The following is a 24,375-nucleotide window of genomic DNA, read 5'->3' on the forward strand; positions in this document are numbered from 1 at the left end:
TTATTTATGTTGCATCTCTATATGTATAGTTATTTTTGTACTTTATTGTGTTCCTATTTAAATCTAGATCAGTGGTATCAGAGGGGTCTTCTCTTTCTCTGTTTTTCTTTGCATGTCCCCAACATGGTCGGGATATAAGGAGTTAGGGCTTGAACTGGTCGAACCTTTGCAAGACCAGTCTCACAAATCTCGATGGCCTCCCATGGTAGATGAAAAGAAAGACAAGGGAGCAGGAGATCCTATCAAAATATTGCTCAAAGAGGCCCTCGAGCGACAGAGGAACGCAATGATGGACAACTTTGCCCAGATCCTTCAGCGGCTACCTAGGGGCAACTCATCTACTTCCAACAGCTACTCTGGAAATGCCACACCCTTTATGGTACAAGTTAACTTTGAAATCCCAATGTTTGAGGGTCAAATAGATGCAGATGCCAAAGATAAATGATTAAATCTACTAGAAGGTTTTTTTTTTGTTCATGATTTTTCCAACCAGGAAAATATCACTTTTGCACTTCTAAAAGAAGCCCCCCACGTCAAGGACTGGTGGGAAACCTACTGCGAGCAGAAGGATGAAAGTACATGCTCACTATTTTTAGTCGCACCCACTTGGAATTCATTCTGGGATGCCATCAAGGAGTAGTACTGCCCTATTCGGAGCTATGAGGAAAAATACATAAAGTGGAGCACACTGCGGCAGGGAAGGGACCAAGACGTGCCGGAGTTCAAAAATAATTTTCATACCCTTGGCACAAAGTTGGGTATCAAGGATTCTGAGTTGCATTTGGTACTCAAGTACCACAGCTGCCTACACAGGTACATCCAGGATAAGATGGAGTTCTTAAACATCTCCTCGCTCGGCACGACTTAAACAAAAGAAGCAAGACTTTCGATCCATGAAACCGAAGCACGGGAAAGGCTTCCCCAAACTGCAAAACCAAGGAAAAAGCCAAAACAGTGTGACCCAAGACAACTCGTCAAAGCCACAAGAAAAGAACAACACCAGAAAGTCAAAGAAGGACATTGGAAAGTGTTGTGAGTTCCATAAGAGCCCCACTCACAACACAAGTGAGTGTCAGACCAAGCAGTTAGTGGTGGCCAAGTTGATGGCTTCAAAATAAGATGCATGTTCTGAACCTGAGTCAGAACCTAACAAGAGGAATGACCAAGGGAAGCAGACTGTTGATGTGGAGCCTCGTGCCACTGTTGCCACCACCAAGATCCAAAAGAATGAGCTTGAAGATCCAGAGGAGGGGGAACATCTTTTCCACTCACAGATGTGGGTGAGAGGTTCGCCACTCCAATTCATTGTTGACAGTGAGAGTCAAAAGAACCTCATTTTAGCAGAGGCCATGAAGCGGTTGAGCCTGCTGACTACACCACACCAGCAACCATACAACATCGGGTGTCTTCACAGAGGACTAGATCTCCGAGTCCGCGAGTAGTTTCACCTTCCCTACAACATCAAGCCCTTCACAGATGAGGTATTATGTGATGTTGCACCTCTTGATGCTTGTGATGTATTATTAGGCCAACCATACTTGTGGAAGAAACATGTTGTGTATGAGTCAAGGCCTCATGTTGTTATTATTTATTTGGGTAATTCATTATACAGGATACCGGAGGTAGCCCCACCTACCACCACCTCTTTGATCTCTACTAAGAAATGCAGCAAGATCATCTCCCAGAGTAGGAAATTCATTTTCTGTCTAGTTCACTCGCAAAGTAAGGGGAAGATCGTCGCCACATCCATGACCCCTGCAAAGGGTTCCTCCACACAGTAGCAGCTGGTGGGCTCCAGTATTGTAACAATAATGCTGCAACTCCTGGGGCTCCCTTCTTTACTTTTATCAACCCTGTAGTTCATAACAAACTTGGAAGCGACGGTGCTATATGCACAAGTACTAGCTCTTGCTGCAGCTGTCACTTGATCAACTGGCACAAGTTCGATAGGAGCTTAAGCCAACTTCTATGAGCTCTTAGAAGAAGCTTTTAAATATGATGGATGAAAGCTAACTCAAAGGAGGCTAATCTACTTGCAAAAAGAAGCGAAAAGCTGAAAGGAAATGCAAACCCTAGCAAACCCTAGTTTTATCGACTAACCTTACTGGTGCAAGTAAAAGGATGAAAGCTACAGAAATGGATGCCATTGACTTCTAGAAAGGTAAAATGCATGTGAATAAGCTACTTCTGAAGAGAAATATGAAGAAAACATCTTTTTTCATTTTTGAGTAATTTCGCAGAGTTATTATGCATGTGCTTTGACTATTTTTTCTGTGCAGAGGTTGATTGGCGAAAGGAAATGCTTGCATGAGGTTGGGAAGGTGATAAGATGGCCTAAGGAGTCCCTAGAACCCTTCCAAAGAGTTTCATAGTGATCGGATCTCAAGAAACCGCTTTCGTGAGCTTCTACAGGAATTCTACAGGGGTTCTACAGGATGTACTATAGATTCTACAGGAAGAGCCGAGAGAGGATTTTTGAGGGTTTATGGAGGAAAAACCGGTGGGAAAGTGGAAATGGAGGTTGGATGAGGTTGTGAAGAGGTCTAGGACCTAGTGCATGAGGCTGAGGAGTGATTAAGGTGATTGGGTTTGTTCGAAGATAGGAGAAGTAATGTTGCACAAGACTGTAGGGCTTAGGGCAAAGTGAGAAAATGTGGCAGAAGAAAGGCAAGAATTTGGGTTAGAAGACGAAGCAGGTTGCATTGACAGGATAAGGGTAGGAGAGGAGGTATCACAGGTGCTCTGAACGTTATTTTCCAAGACTAACCAACAAAGACTAAAAAAACCAAAGATCTAACTACTTTAACCTAATTTGACCTAGAAACCATAAGCATGATGAACAGAAGTTTAGTGGTAGAAAATCATGTAAATCAACTATGGAAACCAAGCAAGAATGGATCTAAGCATGTAATCACAACTGGTACTAACTTTTGCAACTAAGAATATAACACTAGAAATTGCATGAAGCAAGAACAGTGTTTTTATGGCAGTAAGGACACCTTGGTCTCAGCTCATGGTCCCAACGAGGGAGAAGTGAGATAAAGGGTTGCTTGATGGCATTTTCTGAAGATATTTTCCCTTACCAAACTATCAAATCAACCTGAAGCATGAAAAGCTATTTCCATCATCAAAAGAAACCTAAATAACAAAGCAATATGTTAATCTAAATAACAGAAATTATTCTAAGAATGCAGTAAAGACACATAAAAGTACACAAAGGAGGTACTAGGCACTTGGGTTAGGCCCAAACCCAAGACCTATAGCCTCCTAAGAGAGATTAGAGCTGGTGCAAAGCTGGATTCATCTCTATTGAGCAAGAAATAATAGTTACATCCTAAAAACCATCTACAAGAAAAAGCTTGCAAATGTGCTGAAATGTAGAGCTAACCTACTGACTAAAATCGAACTAACAAAATGAATAACTGACTAAAATAGAACTACAAACTAGCTAACTGAAATGAGGCCCTAAGCCCTCTTATTTATACAAATTGAGGACCCCAACAGTCCTCCTAAACTTTAGGGACTCGGCTGCCAAAACTTGCAGTTAATAGCAACTTTACTAGCCCTTGCTCGACTGCCCTTGTGATAATTGATGTGGTGGCCCTTGAACTCCAAGCTGCTGGTGGAGAATTTGAGGTAAGGGCTCATAAATGAAGGGGACACCTTCCTACAAATCCTCTCTACGAATTTTGCTACCAAGTGCTCATTTGAACTTTTGATTTTGTCTCAAAATTGACTAAAAATCTGCATAAAGCACACATTAGACTTGTTAGCACAATGACTAACCCAATTCACTCCATTAGCATAAATATAATCAAAAACATGCGATAAACTAATGAGAATGGTGGATTAAGTCGAATTAGGAGGCTGAATGAGCCCATATAATTACTCATTTCTGGGGCTCATCATCACCCCCTACTGAAAGTGTTGCTCATCCTCTGAGCAACTAATATATCTCTTCATCTTTGATTGCTTTGAATACCTCTCTCACATCCCAGGCTTCTGAGGTGATGTCCTCTTCTCGATCATGAAACCATGCTTTTCTCTCTAATTCCTCCCACTACCTGTGCTCCTATTCCTGCAGCAGTCTTGTTAGTGCCTCAACCTCATCCTGTAGCTTGTCCTCTCTCTGCTGTTCATCAGATGTTTCCTTGTCTGCTGGAGGCCCTTCTTGCTGCTGCTATTCTCCCAAAATGAGGGGCCTATATTTGTTATGACTTCCCTATAGCTGTAACTATTGTTTCAGCAGCTCATTCTCCTCCTATACTCTGGTCCTTTGACTACCTTCCACATGCCTCACCATGGTCAATCCTAACCCTTTCTTGTTATAGTGCAAAGAAGAGTGGTACCACAATTTTCTGAAGAATTGTATTCCCAGCTTCTAACAGGTTGTAGTATGTGTTAGCACCTAAATCTGCCTCAGGCTGAAGGAAGACAAAAATTAGGGTAACCACAAACCACGCTCAGTCTGGTAGCTAGCCCTACCAGAGCAGGAGAGGGCTCTCTCCGAGTCACTCTCAGTGGATAGATAATCAAAAATGGTCTGAGATGACTTACAATGAAATATTTACCTTAGGCTAGTAAGTGAATAGGGATTTGGGAAACAATTTTCATGAATGACCGAGCTTCTGGGATGTTATGGGACTGGTGCCCAGCAAAGAATAGAGAATTTAATACAAAGGCACAGATTATTTCGTGAGGCAAGGTAGGCGGAAAATATAACAACTTAGTTTGAGGTACCGCGGCATGAATAGATTGCTGAAGAAAGTGAAAAGGGTATAGTGACATGAATCCTTTTCAACAGAAGAAATAACACTGAAACATGAAATTTTCCCACTGGCAGAGCAATAAAAATTGGATTCTACCTAATCTCACTCAGAAAATTTCACTGGAAATGAGCATGAAATGAATTATGAAACATAACTAAATACATATGAACACATAAGAAACACACTTGCTACACTCACAACCACAAGAATCTCATGAAACAGAGCCGCTACCTTTCATTAATTCTCTGTCAAAAATACACAGTGAAGAAACAAAGTTTCTTTCCCACAGTCTCTCAGAAGTTACAAGCCAACCAACCCTTTGCAAATAAATTTCATACAATATATAGAATGTGTGAGGAAGAGATAGAACACCCAAGGGTTGGCAAGTTACTTGAATCATTACAAAATGGAGATGGAGAGCCAACCATCAACTACAGGTGCAGCACTGCAAACATGACATTTGGCATTGGGTGATCGTTTGCCTTCCTTCGCCACTTGGATAGAAGCCAATCTGGAGAAAAAATTATTTAAATTCCACCTTTAGTGCCAAAAAACCGAAGTGTAGATGACCGGGCCCACTTGGAGAAGTCGCGAACCGAAATTTCGCAAAACGGAAGAAAATTGGCAATTTTTCCTCTGTGGGCCGCGCCATTTTCTCTGTGCGTCGTGCTACTTTGGGGCCTATTTTGGGGCACTTGCAGGTGTCCAAAATGTGCCCAAGTGGGCTTGTTGGAAAGCCTGTCCTGTCTTCTTTCTAACCCCACTTGAATTTTCAAATTTGGTGCTCATTTTCCCCTCCAAATCTTCATCCTCCCAAGACTCCTTTCTATGTGTCAAAAAAGTGGCAGAGAGGCCATTTTTGGGTGTTTTTTGACCTTTAGGAGACCCAGATGTTGTCAAAATTTCTTTCCTGGACACCACTAGTCGTAATTTTCGATGCTGAATCTAAATTTGCAAGCGGTTTCTCAATTGGAACCCTAGAATTTTAGCATCGCACCAGTGGCGCGGCGCACAGGGAGGAATTTCCTGTTTTTTGTCCAAAAAATCACCATGTGACCAAAATTTGCCCAAATTTCTTGAAATTTGGGCTGGAGGTTCCCTATGGGGTGCCATGCTGAGCCAAGGAAACCTCAGCCAAGATTCTAAGCCTATCTTGTTCTTTTGCCCATTTTGCCCTTCTTGTGGCTTTCCTTAGTTTTGCTTTTAAACTCCTTATCCGGGCCTGTGCACTCATGTTTCGCACCCTGTAACAGAAAGCCATATGTCTCAATAGAGCAAGGTCCTGGTCGGATTTGTCCAGCAGCCTCTCCAACAAAATGTTCTTGATCTCGAGATAGGCCTCCCGGTCTTCATTGATCGCCTGCTCCAGTGATGTGGGCTGAGCTCTTCTCCTTTGAGCAGTTGGGCGATGCTCACGAATGTTTTGAAGCTCCATAATCATCTGTTGGTCCTCCAGTTGTTTGTTCCTCTACTCCAGGTAGTTCATGTTCCATTTGGCCTTCTCCAAGTCAAGGGACAAGGAGTCAATCACTGACTACTGCTCCTGAATGATCTCTGTGAGCTCCTCCTTTGTTGGTTCAACATCTGTCTCATCATCCTGGAGGAGAACAAACTCGGTCTCTTGCTCACCTGATGGTCCTTCCTCTTGCACTGGCCCCTTACCGTTACCTTGCTCCTATGGTGCTGATGTTGGAAGCGAGGCCCCTTCCACCCCGGGTGGAGATAACACTCTCTTTGCTGCTGCGAATAAGGGTCTACTGCCTTTCCGATAGGTGATGTATACTTGCATAGTGGTAGTCTCATGTTGCTCACACTGATGAGATGGGCCCCCTACCTCATGGTCTGTCTCTAATACCATCAGTGGAGCGCTGAAATATCACGGGAGATGAAGTCCTCCCAGGCAATACCTTGCAATCCCAATTGATGGTCTACCAAAATCCGAATAAGGGCAAAGTGATACACACTGTTGAGCTGCTGTCGAGGGTTCTTGTGCTACATGAATTTCCTCATCCTCTCTATGTTCCCGCAAATGAAAAAGGGGAGGTTCATCATCCGCACCCTGGTAAAGTGCATGAGCAACCTGATGTGATAGGCATAGAGGCGAGAAAACCTCCCCTCAAACCTGAAATACTTCATGATCAATTTCATGAGCAGGCCATACTCATCCCTAAAAAATATGAATGGAAAAACTTTGGTGAGCTGGCTCAAATAGCTATTCTTGATGTAAGGCTCATAATCATGCCTCTCCACCTTCTTTTTCTTATGCCACTGTTCCCCAATGTTTGGTATTCCTGTTGCCACTGATATGGTTTCCGGTGTCAAGGTGAAAGTGACCTTGGCCAGGACAGATTGACCTCCATGTAGATGAAGTGCAAAAATACGGGCCAACTCATGATGGACTCTAACACTTGCCACCCTCTAACAAAATTCATAACATGCCAAGTGCTGGAAACAAGACATGGCAAGAGGGCATGGCTGCAGCTCAGTGAGGGTGTTTAGCTCATCTCTAAGATGTCTGCCACTCCGGTGATGTCTCCTATGGGCCCTCTCTCCTGAAGATGTGTCACTGTGGGTCCCCTCCTCATACTCTGATGAAACTTCTGATGCCATTACTGCTGTTTGTACCCTGAGTTTTATGCTGCCCTCTGAATCCAATGGAACTGGTAGATGCTCTGAAAATATGTCACCAAGGGGACAATAAAACAGGGAATATTAGGAGAGGAATGATGAAATGGGAATAGGGGCTAAAGGGAGAGATTTATCAGGGATTTGGGAGTGTTTTGGGTATAGTATTGATGGGGTAGGGTTTGAATTTATTTTGGTAGGGTTTGGGTTTTTTGAGTCATAGGAGGAGGGGGAAAAAGGAATATGATTACAGTGGTGTTAGGGTGATGATTAGGGGAAAATGATACAGGGAAATTAGTTGATAGGGGTGGGGTAGAAGGACACTTTGACAACACCGTCACTGTAGCAAAACCCTAGTTTCTTGACTTTCTTTGTATCTTCTTTGGTTGGCTTTATCAAAACTTTTGCATTTAATTCATAGTCTCAAAATCATGTTACTCTTCTCAATTTGGAAGTAAGAGTGAAAGTAGTTGGTTTGCCTTTCAAGTTTGATAGGCATTCACAAAAAATTTTAGGCAAATTTGTGGTTTTCTGGGCTTATATGTCTGTGTGCTGCGTGCTCTGCCCAGTGCGTCGTGCGCTCTAAATGCCTGCGCTAGTGGCAATTTTACATTGTGGCCGGGCTCCCAGTGCGCTGCGCTTCCTCTTGTGTGCGCCGCGCGCTGCCAAAGTTGCCCTGACTTGCGAGGAAGACTAGTGGGAGGGTTTTAGTGGTGGATTTAGGGTGGGTTTTCTTAGGAAAAATGTTGAAGGGGAGATGAGAAAGATGAGGGGTGAGGGGAAAAATGGAGTGAAGTGAAACCTTGGTGGCATCGTCACAATCTTGCAACCCCATCTATCGTTTTTCTTGATGATTTTTTCATGGTCGACCTTGTGCTTTTGGGGAACCATTTAAACGTCTTATGCACACCGAATCATTCACAAATTTGCGATAGAAGAGGTGTCAACAGGGCCTACCTCTTGATTTGCTAGCCTTCACCAAGATTTGAAATGATTTGCAATGTTTTTATGCCCCTGGCTGTGTGCGTCACGCCAAGCCCAGTGCACCACGTGCTGGGTGTGCGTCGCGCCCTTGCAAATTTCCCACTGTGGGCTGGCTGCGTGTGCGCCACGCCCTCTATGTGCACTGCGCTCCTTGGTGTATGCGCCGCGCTCCTTGAGAACCAGCTCTCACTCACTCAAACTCTCCAAATTTTGCTCTCTTACCTTTGCAATGTCTCTCCCACGCTTGCAATAGCACAATGGCTTTGATTTAGGCCACAAAAAGTATATATAGGCTTGGGAGAGATGGGTTTGATTTTTTCTTCCTTGAAAACCCACTTTCTAATGTTGAGTTTTGCACTTTTTCATTTACCTTCAAACACACTAATTTTCACTTTCCCTCTGACATTTTGGCTCAAATGATGGAATTTTCGGCACCTCTTTGTAGGGAATGTATGACTGGGCATTTGGCCATGTAAATCATAACTGCATCTAAAAAATCAACTGGTGATTTTTTGAAAAAAATTTCATAATTGACCTTGTTTGACTTTTCTTCAAAACAGAGTTTTGAAGAAGAGTTGATGTCTCTCCAGGTGATGATGAAGCTTTCTGAACCATAGCTGTGTAAGGCCTCCCTCTGGCCTGCATGGCTTGTTCTGGACATGTTTTCAAAGACCAAATTGATGAATTCCTAGACCCAAACATAAAAAATGACTTTTTCCTGTAAAGAACCAGACCTGGACTGTCATGAGCTTCGGTGATTATGGAAAAAGACCTAAGACAGCGAGGGCCGGACAGGAGGGAAAATGACAAGCATGACTTTCTCCGTCAGATCATGGCATGTTCCTAGCGAAATGCAAGTTGGGTGAATGGAGCGGGACACCTAAAATTGAAATGCACAAAGAGTTTTGATCTCTGACGGAGGGCTGACCACACCGACTCTAACATTTGTTCCAATGGGGGATGGTAGCTCCTTGGAGGTGCCAAGAACAACAGATCTCTGGAGGAGCTAGACATTGCCTTTTGTCCATTGGGCTATGGAGTCATCATTTCAATAAATAGCACAGGACTCTGACTTATTTATAAAACTGAAATGACCAAGAAATTGGCTCTACTTGACATTGAAATAACTCAAAAACTAACTTTACAGACTGAAACCAAACTGAAATAAAAATGGTATTTAAAATGACAGTGAAGCAGCGTTAATAGATCAGCAGTGATACCGCTTAAGCAGTCGATCATTGATCGGCTCTGCAGGACAATCTTCCCCGTTCATTTCCTTCAGAAGAAAGGCATTCTGACCCCTATATACTGCAATTTTGAAAGGACCTTTCCAATGATTTACGAACTTTCTGTGTTTTCCTTTCTCTTCATTCCTTGCATCCCACTTCAGCACCACATCATCCAACTGAAATTTATCTGCTTTGCTTTTCTGTCATATATTTTCTTTATCTTCTCCTGCAACTTGGATGTGTTCTTGAAAACTTCTTCTCTTGTTTGCTGCAAGTGGATCATTTGATTCAACCTTCTCTGCATGGGATCTTCTTCACTGCCGGCTTCCTAAAGAAGTCTGACCACCGGGGCAGCAAGAGAGGTGGGGAATACTGTGTCAACTCCATAAACAAGCTCAAACGGTGACATACCAATAGACTTTTTCTGACTAATCCGATCTGCCCAAAGCGCATGGACCAACCTTTTGTTCCAGCTCTTCTTATTTATTTCCAGCAGCTTCTTGATGATGTTGACTAAAGATTTATTCAAAAATTTCGCCAATCCATTGCCTTGCAGATGATAGGTAGTTGAATGACCCAAAATTATGTGATACTTATGACAAAATTCTACCATCCTTTTTGATTTGAAAGCCGCTACATTATCGGTGATTAATTTGTTTGGACAACCAAAGCGAGACAAGATGTTATTTTCGAGAAGTGAAATGATTACCATGTCCGTGGCTTGTCTGGTAGGGGTTGCCTCAATCGATTTTGTGAAATAGTCTGTCGCTGTAAGGATCCATCTATGCTGTTCAGAAGAGGTGGGATGAATTTCCCCAATGAAATCCAACCCCCACTACTGGAAGGGAGCGCTCACTTCAATAGGCTTAAGTGGTAAAGGCTGTAATTTCTGTTTTCCCTTGAAAATCTGACATTTATGACAGCGCTTGACCATCTTATGCACATCAGCAAACAAAGTAGGCCAGTAGTACCCTGCTCTCAAAATTTTGTTCACTGTTGATTTCCAAAAAATATGACCACCACACTCTCCTCCGTGGAAATCCTCCATGACTTTCTTTTCCTCCTATTCCACCAGACAATTTAACAAAATGCCACCGGGATCTTTCCAATACAGTGCAGAATTTAAAATACAAAACTTGGCAGCCTTCAATTTGAGTGTTCTCGCTTTGTTTTTAGTCATGCTGGGTGGTGGTGATATATTTTTCAGCACATATATTATATCGGAATACCATGGGGACAAAGCAAACATTTCAGACTCCTCAATTGACGTTTCTTCCTCATTCTCATCGAACATGGCAGTGATCAGATTTACATCCAAGGCATGCAAGTTTGATTCGGCCATTAGCTTCGCCAACCCCTGTCCTTTGACCAGCTTTGTAGGCTTTATCTCCACATCATATTCCAGCAAGGATGTAATCCATTTGCCTCTTATCCCTTCCAGATCGGTCTGCACTAAAACATCCTTTACAGCAGTATTAGGAACATAGGCCAGAATGTGAGAATGTAGGATATATACCCGGAAATCCTTCAATGCCTTCACCAATGCCAGGGCTTGCTTCTCAATGATGTTGTACTTTAAAGCTGCATCCCTTATAGCCCTGTTGAAGAATGCAATGGGTCTTTCATGATCATCTCTCTTCTGCAATAATACCACTGCCATAGTGTGCTCAGAAGCAAATGAAAACAATATGAAATCCTGAGTGTAGTCCGGGCTGACTAGAACTGGAGCTGAAGAAAGGGCCAATTTGACCAAGTTGAAAGATTTTACAGCCTCCTCTGTCCATTTCACCTGGTTGTCCTTCTTAAGCATGTTGGTCATTTCTCTTAAGTGTTCTGCAAGATTAGGAACAAAACGACGCAGAAAATGCATCTTACCATTGAATGACTATATCTCCTTTTTGTTCCTAGGTAGATCGATTTGCTGAATTTCTTGCACACGTGCTGGGTCTATATGAATGCCATCCTTTAAAATGATGTGCCCAAGTAATTTTCCTTCCTCCATGGCGAACAAGCTCTTCTTAGGATTCAGCGATAGACCATATTTCCTGCATTTTTGAAAGACAATTTTTAGGTGATGCATGTGCTATTCATCAGATTTGGAAAATACCATCAAATCATCCAAGTACACCACCAAAAACACATCCTTGTCATTTGCAAATGCCAAGTCCATTGCCCGATGAAATGTGGCACCTGCATTCTTTAAACCGAAGGGCATTTTGGCATAGTGAAAGGTTCCCCATGGAGTGGTGAATGCTGTCTTCTCTCTATCATCTTCATGGACGGAAATTTGGTTATATTCAAAATAACCATCAAGCAGTGACATACGAGATGCCCCCGCGACTCACTGAAGTATATGGTCCATCTTGGGCAGCGGATAGTTATCCTTCGATGAGACCTTATTTAGATTTCTGAAATCAATGCATAGGTGGATCTCACCAGTCTTCTTGCGTACAGGCACTAAGTTAGATATCCAATCCGAAAATCTGATGGGCACAATGATACCTAACTTATACAACCTATTTACCTCCTTTTCGATGGATGGCAGCAACTTTGGATTTATCCTTCTCAGCTTTTGTCTAAATGGTTTTTGGTTGGGCTTGATGGGTATTGTGTGCTGAATAATATTTGTATCATAGGTCTTTAAATCAGAATAATCCCAAGAAAATACATATGCAAATGAAGCCATTAAACTGATGTATTTGTCCTTAATCTTTGGCGGTAATGCTTTGGACAATTTTACCAACTTTGGATTGCAGTTGTACCGATGTTGACCTCTTCTACACCTTTCTCCGTTGGTTGCAAGGTTGGCTTGTGGGCTACATCATCCTGATCAAAAAGTTCCTCTAGAGGTATCAAGCCTTTAGGAATGATGTTATTCTTCAGCTGTAATACGTCCATTTGATTGATCTGCACTTCATCTGTACCATTCCCTTTGCCCTCATCGTTTTCTACATCAATTAAGGTTTCTTTGAACTTGCCTTTGTTGAGCAGAAAATCCTTAATCTCCTCATCATCTTGAAACACTTGCCAATGTCGCTGATTGTCTGGAATGGTTGGACGATGCTTGACATGGATTTCAAATTTATTGCTGGAGTTCATGGGGATCTTCAAGCTGCTCGCTGCCTTGGCAAGAGCATCAGCAATACTATTTTGTATACATGGCACACATGTCAAGGTGTATTCGGAAAATAGCTTCAAGATGTCTAAAACTGCATTACGATAGGCCTGCATCCTAGGATGTTTTGCTTGATACTCACCTCTGACCTGTTTTATCACCAACTCGGAGTCGCCATATACCGAAATCCTCTTTGCATTCAGCTTTCTAAGAATCTTCAGGCCAGCAATCAGAGCTTCATATTCAGCTTCATTATTTGAACATTCAAAGGCCAGCTTGTAAGAGCAAACTCTCACGCTGCTAGGAAATTTGTTTGGGGCAGAGAAACGACTGCGTACCCAAATTCCAATTCCAACGCCATCATTCCCTACTCCTCCATCAAAATCCATGGTCCACAAGCCTTCTTCCTCCTCTTGTAAGTGCCGGAAATTTGTTTGCCATGCCTTGGCTGCTTGCTGCCCAGTACTTTCAGCTGATTGCCCAACACTTTCCTACTTTTCTTGTCTTTCTTTCTTCAAAATTTCTCTAAAATTTTCAGTTATTTCCATAATGTCGTCTGCTTCTACTATTTGACTATCTATCTCATTTAAACTATCTGAAAACAAAACAAAGACTCTAAATCTGTATGTACATAGTTAATAGGATGATTTATTGGTTTCTCCTTGCCTGTGATCATATATTTAATTTTTTGTTCCCGATATAACTTCCTCATCTGTCCAAACACCGGGATTGTTGCATAGGAGAAATCCAGCTGTAGTGTCCCTTTCAATTTCGCCACCCAAGGCCTGGAAAGAAGCATGCCAAACCTTGGAGGAATATTTGCTACCACCACATCCATCAAAACATTCTTCATAGGAAGCTGATCCAAACTCACAACTAAGTCTTTGATGAGCCCTATACACCTTACTCCGCTGGAATCGAATGAATAGAGATCATGATATTGCCGAGTGATGTCCAGACCAAGCTTATTCATGATAGCCTTGGGCATGAGATTGTGAGAAGCTCCGGAACCGAACATGGCATTGTGTAACACAAAATCATGCAATCGTAAACTGATATAGAAGGGTGGCACATCGCTATCAGGGGACTCACCATTTGTTGCTGGTCCAAAAATCATTTCAGACAGATCATTTTCTACATTTACCATGTCGGACATTGGGTCCAAATTCAACATTTTAGAAATCTATCCACTATAACTGCTGTTCTTCATTATTTCAGTCAAGGGGATGGATACCTTTAACTTAGAAATCTCATTTTCTAAGCTAAAAGTGGGAGTCTTTTCTACCTCTTTGATTGGGATCTCTTTCCTTTCCTTTTCTTTTGATGTGGCTGGTTGCTGTGATTTTTCTGCTGGTTTTGATTTGTTGCTCTCAGGGACAACCGCCTCCTTTCCCTTTCTTTGTGTAGCTGATGGATCATTCTTTGTTGTTTCACCCTCCTTCTTTTTCTGAATTGGTTTGGCCGGCACATCTCTGTTTCTAAGAGAATATCGCTATTGTTTTGCGGAAAAAGCATTCATATACCCTCTTTGATATTCTTCTAATTCTTCTTCCAACACGGTGTCGCTAGCTAGAATAAAATCAATGTCTTGGTGTGCAGCTGAATTCACTGCACATTCTTCCTCTTCGGTAATGTAAGTTGGCAGCTCATCTGGAGTAAAGAGGTGGTTTTCTTTGCCTATTACATTCTTGTCCTCATCTGACACTGGTCCATGTACAAAATTCTGCTGCAAAGGTGTTTGTACCGGCTGTTGTGCTATCTGCTCCTGAGTTCGCTGATCTCTTTGTCTTATCCTATATTGTGGCTGCTGCTGACCACGAAAGTTAGGATTCCTAACTTGTGGCTCTGGCTTGTCAAGTCTTACCCTTTCAATCATCTGCTCTACCTTTTTGAGAAGCTGATCCATTGAAGAAGATTCTTCTTTCATAGTGGTTTTCTTCTCTTCTTTCGCTCTAGCTCTTTTGGACAACATATTTGCCTCAACGCTGACCACAATTTTTTGCATGTCTTCCATTGTAGCTGGTTCTCTCTCTCTTAATTGGTACACCATTTCAGCATCAAAACCATTTGGAAACTTCCTCATCGCTAGTCCCACAGGTGGCTTTAGATGGTCTGGAATTTCGTTGTAGACTGCATTAAATCTAACACAATAATCTTGGACTGACTCACCGGCATTCCGTTTGATTTGTTCATACTCGGCCAGAATTTGAAGGGGATTCTTTTTCACTTCCCACCAGTTCAAAAATTGTCTTTGTAGTTCAACCAAGGTAGTGATACTTGCAGCCGTCAAACCTCTGAACCACTTCCTCACATCACCTGCAAATGTTTGTACAAAGAGCCTCATTGCCACGTTCTTTGCATCAATCTCATGAAGTTCATAAAATTTTGCCATTTTGTCTACATGTTGTTGAGTAGTAATGCTGTTAGGAGTGCCATCAAAAAATGGGATTTTACTTTGATAATCATTTGGCATGTCATCTAGGACTTGGGCCAGAACAAGGGGTGTGAAGCGGGCAGCCATCATTCTCGGTGGATTTGGCCTTGGAGGTGTTGGAGGAGTGTGCACAATTTGCAAGGGGCTTGCAATTGAAGTTTGGGGCTGTGTTGCAATGTCATGATCAATTAATCTATTAGATCTTTCTATTTCAAGGTCTATGAGAAGTTGCGGATTGGGGACGGTATAATCAACAGCACTTTCAGATTTAGACTCAAATAGTGATATTTCAAATCATTTGTCAAACTCAAGCTCTTCAAGATACTCAAAAATTTCGGGACATGAATGGGATTTGAAGATGGGAGTTATGGTGCTTTCTTGACGAAGGAGTCTTGGGATCAAATTGGGGTTTTCGTAAATATGAGGAGGATCTGGGTCTGGATTTGCTTTGGTATATCGTCTCAAAGCCAGCGTGCTATTGAGAGAAATTACGAGACACAACCAACTTACTCAGCCTTTCCAATCCTAGGCTCATCATCCGGAAGCCTAGAATTATTATGGAACAAGGGTATTTGATTTCAACTTATTCCCCAATGGAGTCGCCACTATGTTAGCACCTAAATCTGCCTCAAGCTTAAGGAAGGCAAAAATTAGGGTAACCACAAACCACGCTCAGTCTGGTAGCTAGCCCTACCAGAGCAGGAGAGGGCTCTCTTCGAGTCATGCTCAGTGGTTACATAATCGAAAAGGGTTTGAGATGAATTACAATGAAATATTTACCTTAGGCTAGTAAGTGAATAGGGATTTGGGAAACAATTTTCATGAATGACCGAGCTTCTGGGATGTTATGGGACTGGCGCTCAGCAAAGAACAGAGAATTTAATACAAAGGCACAGATTATTCCGTGAGGCAAGGTAGGTGGAAAATGTAACAACTTAGTTTGAGGTACCACGGCATGAATAGATTGCTGAATAAAGTGAAAACCGCATAGTGACGTGAATCCTTTTCAACAGAAGAAATAACACTGAAACATGAACTTTTCCCACAGGCAGAGCAATAAAAATTGGATTCTACCTAATCTCACTCAGAAAATTTCACTGGAAATGAGCATGAAATGAATTATGAAAGATAACTAAATACATATGAACACATAAGAAACACACTTGCTACACTCACAACCACAAGAATCTCATGAAACAGAGTCGCTGCCTTTCATTAATTCTCTGTAAAAAATACACAGTGAAGAAACAAAGTTTCTTTCCCACAGTCTCCCAGAAGTTACAAGCCAACCAACCCTTTGCAAATAACTTGCATACAATATATAGAATGTGTGAGGAAGAGATACAATGACCAGGGGTTGGGAAGTTACTCGAATCATTACAAAATGGAGATGGAGAGCCAACCATCAGCTACAGGTGCAGCGCTGCAAACATGACATTTGGCATTGGGTGACCACTTGCCCTCCTTCGCCACTTGGATAGAAGTCAATCTGGAGAAAAAAATCTTTAAATTCCGCCTTTGGTGCCAAAAAACCGAAGTGTAAATGACCGGGCCCACTTGGAGAAGTCGCGAACCGAAATTTCGCGAAAAGGAAGAAAATTGGCAATTTTCCCTCTGTGCGCCGCGCCATTTTCTCTATGCGTCATGCTACTTTGGGGCCTGTTTTGGGGAACTTTCAAGTGTCCAAAATGTGCCCAAGTGGGCTTGTTGGGAAGCCAGTCCTGTCTACTTTCTAACACCACTAGAATTTTCAAATTTGGTGCTCATTTCCCCTCCAAATCTTCATTCTCCCAAGATTGCTTTCTGTGTGTCAAAAAAGTGGCAGAGAGGCCATTTTTGGGTGTCTTTTGACCTTTAGCAGACCCAGATGTTGTCAAAATTTCTTGCCCAGACACCAGTAGTCATAATTTTCGATGCTAAATCCAAATCTGCAAGCGGTTTCTCCATTGGAGCCATAGAATTTTAGCGTCGCGTCAGTGGCTCGGTGCACAGGGAGGAATTTCCTGTTTTTTGTCCAAAAAATCACCATGTGACCAAAATTTGCCCAAATTTCTTGAAATTTGGGCTAGAGGTTCCCTATGAGGTGCCATACTGAGCCAAGGAAGCCTCAGCCAAGATTCTAAGCCTATCTTGTTCTTTTTCCCGTTTTGCCCTTCTTGTGGCTTTCCTTAGTTTTGCTTTTAAAATCCTTATCTGGGCCTATGCACTCATGTTTTGCACCCTGTAACGGAAAGCCATATGTCTCAATAGAGCAAGGTCCTGGTCAGCTTTGTCCAGCAGCCTCTCCAACTGCATGTTCCTGATCTCGAGATAGGCCTCCCGGTCTTTATTGATCTCCTACTCCACTGATGTGGGTTGAGCTCTTCTCCTTTGAGTAGCTGGGCGATGCTCACGAATGTTTTGAAGCTCTATAATCGTCTGCTGGTCCTCCAGTTGTTTGTTCCTCCACTCCAGGTAGTTCATGTTCCATTTGGCCCTCTCCAAGTCAAGGGACAAGGAGTCAATCACTGACTGCTGCTCCTGAATGATCTCTATGAGCTCCTCCTTTGTTGGTTCAACATCTATCTCATCATCCTAGAGGAGAACAAACTCGGTCCCTCACTCACCTGATGGTCCTTCCTCCTGCACTGGCCCCTTACCCTTACCCTGCTCTTGTGGTGCTGATGTCGGAAGCGAGGCCTCTTCCACCCCGGGTGGAGATAACACTCGCTTTGCTGCTGTGAATAAGGGTCTACTGCCTTTCTGATAGGTGATGTATACTGGCATAGTGGTAGTCTCATGTTGCTCACACTAATGAGATGGGCCCCCTACCTCATGCTCTGTCTCTAATACCACCAGTGGAGCGCTGAAAAAATCACGGGAGATGAAGTCCTCCCAAGCAATACCCTACAATTCCAACTGATGGTCTACCAAAATTTGGATAAGGGCAAAGTGATACACATTGTTGAGCTGTTGTTGAGGGGTCTTGTGTTGCATGAATTTCCTCATCCTCTCTATGTTCCCGCAGATGAAAAATGGGAGGTTCATCATCCGCACCCTGGTAAAGTGCATGAGCAACCTGATGTGATAGGCATAGAGGCAAGAAAACCTCCCCTCACAACTGAAATACTTCATGATCAATTTCATGAGCGGGGCATACTCATCCCTCAAAAATCTGAATGGAAAAACTCTGGTGAGCTGGCTCAAACAACTGTTCTTGATGTAAGGCTCATAATGATGCCTCTCCATCTTCTTTTTCTTATGCCACTATTCCCCAATGTTTGGTATTCCTGTTGCCACTGATATGGTTTCCAGTGTCAAGGTGAAAGTGACCCCAGCTAGGACAGATTGACCTCCCTGTAGATGAAGTGCAAAAAGACGGGCCAACTCATGATGGACTCTGACACTTGCCACCCTTTGAAAAAATTCATAACATGCCAAGTGCTGGAAACAAGACATGGAAAGAGGGCATGGCTGCAGCTCAGTGAGGGTGTTTGGCTCATCTCTAAGATGTCTACCACTCTGGTGATGTCTCCTATGGGCCCTCTCTCCTGAAGATGTGTCACTGTGGGTCCCCTCCTCATACTCTAATGAAACTTCTAATGCCATTACTGCTATTTGTACCCTGAGTTTTATGCTACCCTCTGAATCCAATGGAACTGGTAGATGCTCTGAAAATCTGTCACCAAGGGGACAATAAAATAGGGAATATTAGGAGAGGAATGATGAAATGGGAATAGGGGATAAAGGGAGAGATTTATCAGGGATTTGGGAGTGTTTTGGGTATAGTATTGATGGGGTAGGGTTTGAATTTATTTTGGTAGGGTTTGGGTTTCTTGAGTCATAGGAGTGGGAAAAAGGAATATGATTACAGTGGTGTTAGGGTGATGATTAGGGGAAAATGATACAGGGAAATTAGTTGATAGGGGTGGGGTAGAAGGATACTTTGGCAACACTGTCACTGTAGCAAAACCCTAGTTTCTTGACTTTCTTTGTATCTTCTTTGGTTGGCTTTATCAAAACTTTTGCATTTAATTCATAGTCTCAAAATCATGTTACTATTCCCAATTTGGCTTTATCAATTAAGAGTGAAATTAGTTGGTTTTCCTTTCAAGTTTGATAGGCGTTCATAAAACTTTTTAGGCGAATTTGTGGTTTTGTGGGCTTATATGTTTGTGCACCGTGCGCTCTGCCCAGTGCGCCGCGCGCTCTGAATGCACTGCGCCAGTGGCAATTTTACACTGTGGCTGGGCTCCCAGTGCACCGTGCCTCCTCGTGTGTGCACCGCGCACTGCCAAAGTTGCCCTGACTTGCTAGGAAGACTAGGGGGAGGGTTTTAGTGGTGGATTTAGGGTGGGTTTTCTTAGGAAAAATGTTGAAGGGGAGATGAGAAAGATGAGGGGTGAGGGGCCAAATGGAGTGAAGTGAAACCTTGGTGGCATCGTCACAATCTTGCAACCCCATCTATTGTTTTTCTTGATGATTTTTTCATGGTCGACCTTGTGCTTTTGGGGAACCATTTAAACGTCTTATGCACACCAAATCATTGACAAATTTGAGAGAGAAGAGGTGTCAACAGGGCCTACCTCTTGATTTGCTAGCCTTCACCGAGATTTGAAATGATTTGCAATGTTTTTATGCCCCTGGTTGTGTGCGTCGTGCACCAAGCCCAGTCCGCCGCATGCTAGGTGTGCGTCATGCCCTTACAAATTTCCCATTGCGGGCTGGCTGCATGTGCGCCGCACTCCTTGGTGTATGCATCGCGCTCCTTGAGAACCAGCTCTCACTCACTCAAACTCTCCAAATTTCGCTCTCTTACCTTTGCAATGTCTCTCCCACGCTTGCAATAGCACAATGGCTTTGATTTAGGCCACAACAAGTATATATAGGCTTGGGAGAGATGGGTTTGATTTTTTCTTCCTTGAAAACCCACTTTCTAATGTTGAGTTTTGCACTTTTTCATTTACCTTCAAACACACTGATTTTCACTTTCCCTTTGACATTTTGGCTCAAATGATGGAATTTTCGGCACCTCTTTGCAGGGACTGTATGACTGGGCATTTGGCCATGTAAATCATAACTGCATCTGAAAAGTCAACTGGTGATTTTTTGAAAAAAATTTCATAATTGACCTTGTTTGACTTTTCTTCAAAACAGAGTTTTGAAGAAGAGTCGATGTCTCTCCAGGTGATGATGAAGCTTTCTGAACCATAGCTATGTAAGGCCTCCCTCTGGCCTACATGGCTTGTTGTGGAAATGTTTTCAAAGACCAAATTGATGAATTCCTAGACCCAAACATAAAAAATGAATTTGTCCTGTAAAGAACCAGACCTAGACTGTCATGAGCTTCGGTGATTATGGGAAAAGACCTAAGCCAGCGGGGGCTAGACAGGAGGGAAAATGACTAGCATGACTTTCTCCATCAGATCATGGCATGTCCCTAGAGAAATGCAAGCTGGGTGAATGGAGCGGGACACCTAAAATTGAAATGCACAAAGAGTTTTGATCTCTGACGGAGGGTTGACCAGACCGACTCTAACAGTATGAAGCTAAGCTAGGCTGAGGGCTTGGTTCCACTATCTTCTCAGCCTTTTCTTCTTCCTATAATGGTTTAGCTGCCTTCTCCTCCATTTTCTCTGTCTCTTTCAGCTTAGCCAGAGTTTCCTGTAAAACCATCTCAGCTTCCTGTAGAGCTGTCTTTGAGTCCATCCTTTCAATCCTTTCTCTCCAGGTGGATGTTTTCGGGCCCCCTTGTTCATAGGTGATGGATATCTTTGGGGGAGACTCCTCCTTTTATTTAGTTGTGGCGTCATCAATGATAATTGGCTCTTTTGAGTGTGGTTGGGGTCTGACCACTTTTATCCGTGTGCTCCTTCTTGCTTTAAAGTACATGGATGTTTCCCTTTTTCCCCTCCCTTTTTGTTTTGTAGATTTGCTTAGGGTAGCCAGCATAGTTTCTGCCTCCCTAGCCAATATCTCGAGTCATTTCTCCTCTTGCTGCTCTTTTTCTCCACTTCCTGTAGAAATCCCTGTGCCTATTTCTACCTGTTTTGCTGACAGTGTTTTCTCCTTTTGTTTCTGTGTGGTTGCTTTGGCCATGACAATCTTCAGTTGGACTTTTTCAGCCCTCTCGGCTCTACTCTGCAATCGTTTGTCCCTGGGTGTTTGTGTCGTTGTTCCTCCCACTATTTTGGGCTCAGCAATTTGGCCCTTTCCCTCTTTCTCTTTCTGTCCTGCTTGTGCTTGTTTGTCCTGTGTTTCTTTACCACCTTCAACTTCTTGAGGGAGGTCACTTTAGTGTGTTCCCCTTCTTCACTACTGGATGAGGTGAGCTCCTCGGCCAACATTCTAATGTCGTCATCTCTGGACATGTTTCGGAAAATTCCCATGATATGGGGGCAGTGTAGGTGTGTAGGGAATCTTCTACTAATAATTTGATGAGCCCATGATGGGCCATCTGTTCTGGAATCCCTTCATTCATTTTTGTCCCACATTCAACCAATGACTGAAGAAGAAAATAGGGAATGCTTAGTTTCATTTTTGGAGGTAAATCAATTCCATGTCTAAGTTCACACAACAACCTAAAAGGATAACCATAGATAATGTTAAATCTTCCTTCACAGGTAATGTATTTCGTGATTTAGAAACTGACTTCCCTCCAGAGAGGAGGCAAGTTGGCTCTCCTCACTCCGTTTTTGTCCTCTACAGGATGTTCCTCAGGCAGGAAGAATGCTTTCTTAGCAACTTGGCCCAATGTCCTCTCTTCTTTGGTCCAAGATATCCCTGGCATGGTGAGAGTGCTCCCTTTTTTATGCTTTGGTCAGAAAAGGAAATGTTGTTTATGGTTTCCCCTTGGACTCAAGGAAGAATTCCTCGGTTATTTAATATCAATGAGCAACGATTCCCTGGTTTCAAGACTACTGTGACTTAGCTCTCAGCTATCTGGTTAGGAAAGGAAGAGTTTTGCTTCTATAGACAAAGGACAGAGACCAAGTTTTCTTCTCAGGACACATTCAGATATGCTAATTTTAAAATTTTCATCCACAAGCTGGCTCTCACAGGTGCGTATGCCTTCCTTATAAGAGAATTTTAGAAACAGGAAATGTGGAGAAGAATTTTGATGCAGAAAAACTGGGACACTCAGTGCAATAAACATGCACACATTTGACTCCCAATACATAGGCAGATTTTCACTGATTTTCCAATCTGATGCCATGTTTAATTCACCACATTGCACAAACAAACCATGCATAGAGGAGTTTTTTTCAAGCCTACCTCGTCTGGAGCTCCAAATTCAAAGAAAATTCTGGGTTTTCCTTCCGCAGAGTTGTTCTCTGCCTTTCCTGTAGACGGCTCTCGTTTCCTGTAGAAAGAAATAGTGCTCCCTGTAGAATGCCAATAAGCAGAAGGGTTTTGAAAAATGACCGAGAAAGATTGGTTTGCTGCTATGGAGGTGGTATGGAGCTTGTTGCAACTACAGGGACAATGATAAACTGGAAACAACGGAGGTGAGAGTTCGATTGGCTGTTTATGGAGACTTCCGTTGATGGAGGGTGAGCTGGCCAAGTGCACGTTGGCCCCATGCAGACCGTTTAAACAACCACCACTAATCACGTCCATCATGTTCACCAGACTATTTTTCCTCTGCCTGTAATCACGTCCATCAATCACGCTGGAGTTTTACTACCTGTTTTCAATTTTCTTCCTGAGATGGCTGAGCACACATGTTGTATTCACCCACCGAGTGCTGTTTGAACTGGATGAGGGTGGCCAGTTAGCTGGCTACTGATTTTTTTAATCACAACCATCTCATTGTTCACGCGGTTCTCAAATTACATTCATGCAATAGAGGAATGAGTTTAGTCATGTACCTAGAAGTCGAATGCATTTGTTGTGAGGTGTTGTGGCCTTTACTTCTGTTGCATGCCTTTGTTTTTGTGGTTGCATGTTGGCTTGGTTGCTGATTCATGGTGATTTTTCTTGTGCAGGTATCCTCTGGCTGGACCTATGCTACAGGAGCCTGCCTCAACATTCACATTGCACCCTTAGGCTGTTGACGCTGAATTTTTACAGAACGACAACTTGTTTTCTCCATTGCTATCAAACGATAGATTGGATTGACTTGAAACTTTTTGATCATGCTTCTATCATTGTTATGCACCTTCCATAGCAAAATTGTGGTCAATGGATGCACGGATATTAAGAAGAACTGAAAATGGCTAAATATTACATAGGTCAATTCCTCAGAAACCGTTCATCGGAATCGGCTGAAACTGCTTAGGTAGGTTACTATCACCCAGATGCATCCCTATGAAACAGGTTTTGAAATGGATGCACAGATATGAAGAAAATGCAAAAAAAGCTAAAGGTGATGGAGGTTGATTTCTTAGAAACTGTGCACTGGAATTGGCTAAAATTGCTCGGGCATGTTGCCATCATCCCTATACAACTCCCCGTAAAACGGTTTTGTAAATGGATGCATGGTTTTCATGTGAGGGAAAAAACAAATTTCTGTTCTATGCATTTTTGCTTCAAAGCATTCTGCAGGTAGTTTGCACAGTAAGAAAAAACAAGCTTGGGCTATAATGCTGGCTTGGAATTGATGGGAGAGAGGTTTGAAGATTGTAGGAGGACTTATGAACCCTTTAGGAAGCCATCATGTTCGCCAAACTGCCTTTGAAAATCCATTTCTAGCTTCCTGTAATTTCTACATGAACTTCCTGTAGAACACACAGTTTTTAGGAAGGAAGCACAATGAGATGAAAAAATAATGGAGAAGGGTGAGGGATGGAAACATGGATGTGTGCAGGCCTAATGGACATATTCCCAGCCTTCAGGTCCTCTTTGGAGATCAATTTTGGCTTGTTTGTAGGCTTCATGCAGAGGAGACAAAACTTCCTGTAAAAGACACAGAAATTCTTGTAGAAGGCACAGAACTTCCTCTGTCTTTGTTTTGAGCAATCCCCCTAACCTACAATGTCCTTGCTCCAACCTGCAATTATTCAATGGAAATTAGGTTTGTTTTTCTTTTTCTTCTTCTCTTTTTTTTTTTGAAAACAACTAGGGCACCTCATGGAGGTTTTCACCCTAATTGCCTGCCCTGGGTGCCTCCAAGGGAGGATTTCACCCAGGGATCTTATTCTCTTTTTATTTTCTCTTCTTTCCAACCCATTGACCGCCTCATGGAGGTTTTCAATCAATGAGTCAATCTAAGGCGCCTCCGAGGAGGTTTTCACCTTG

The sequence above is a fragment of the Pinus tabuliformis genome, chromosome 4_1 (genome assembly GCF_031772625.1).
Source record: "Pinus tabuliformis cultivar Carrire ecotype Pingquan chromosome 4_1, CPIR1, whole genome shotgun sequence".
NCBI lineage: Eukaryota > Viridiplantae > Streptophyta > Pinopsida > Pinales > Pinaceae > Pinus > Pinus tabuliformis.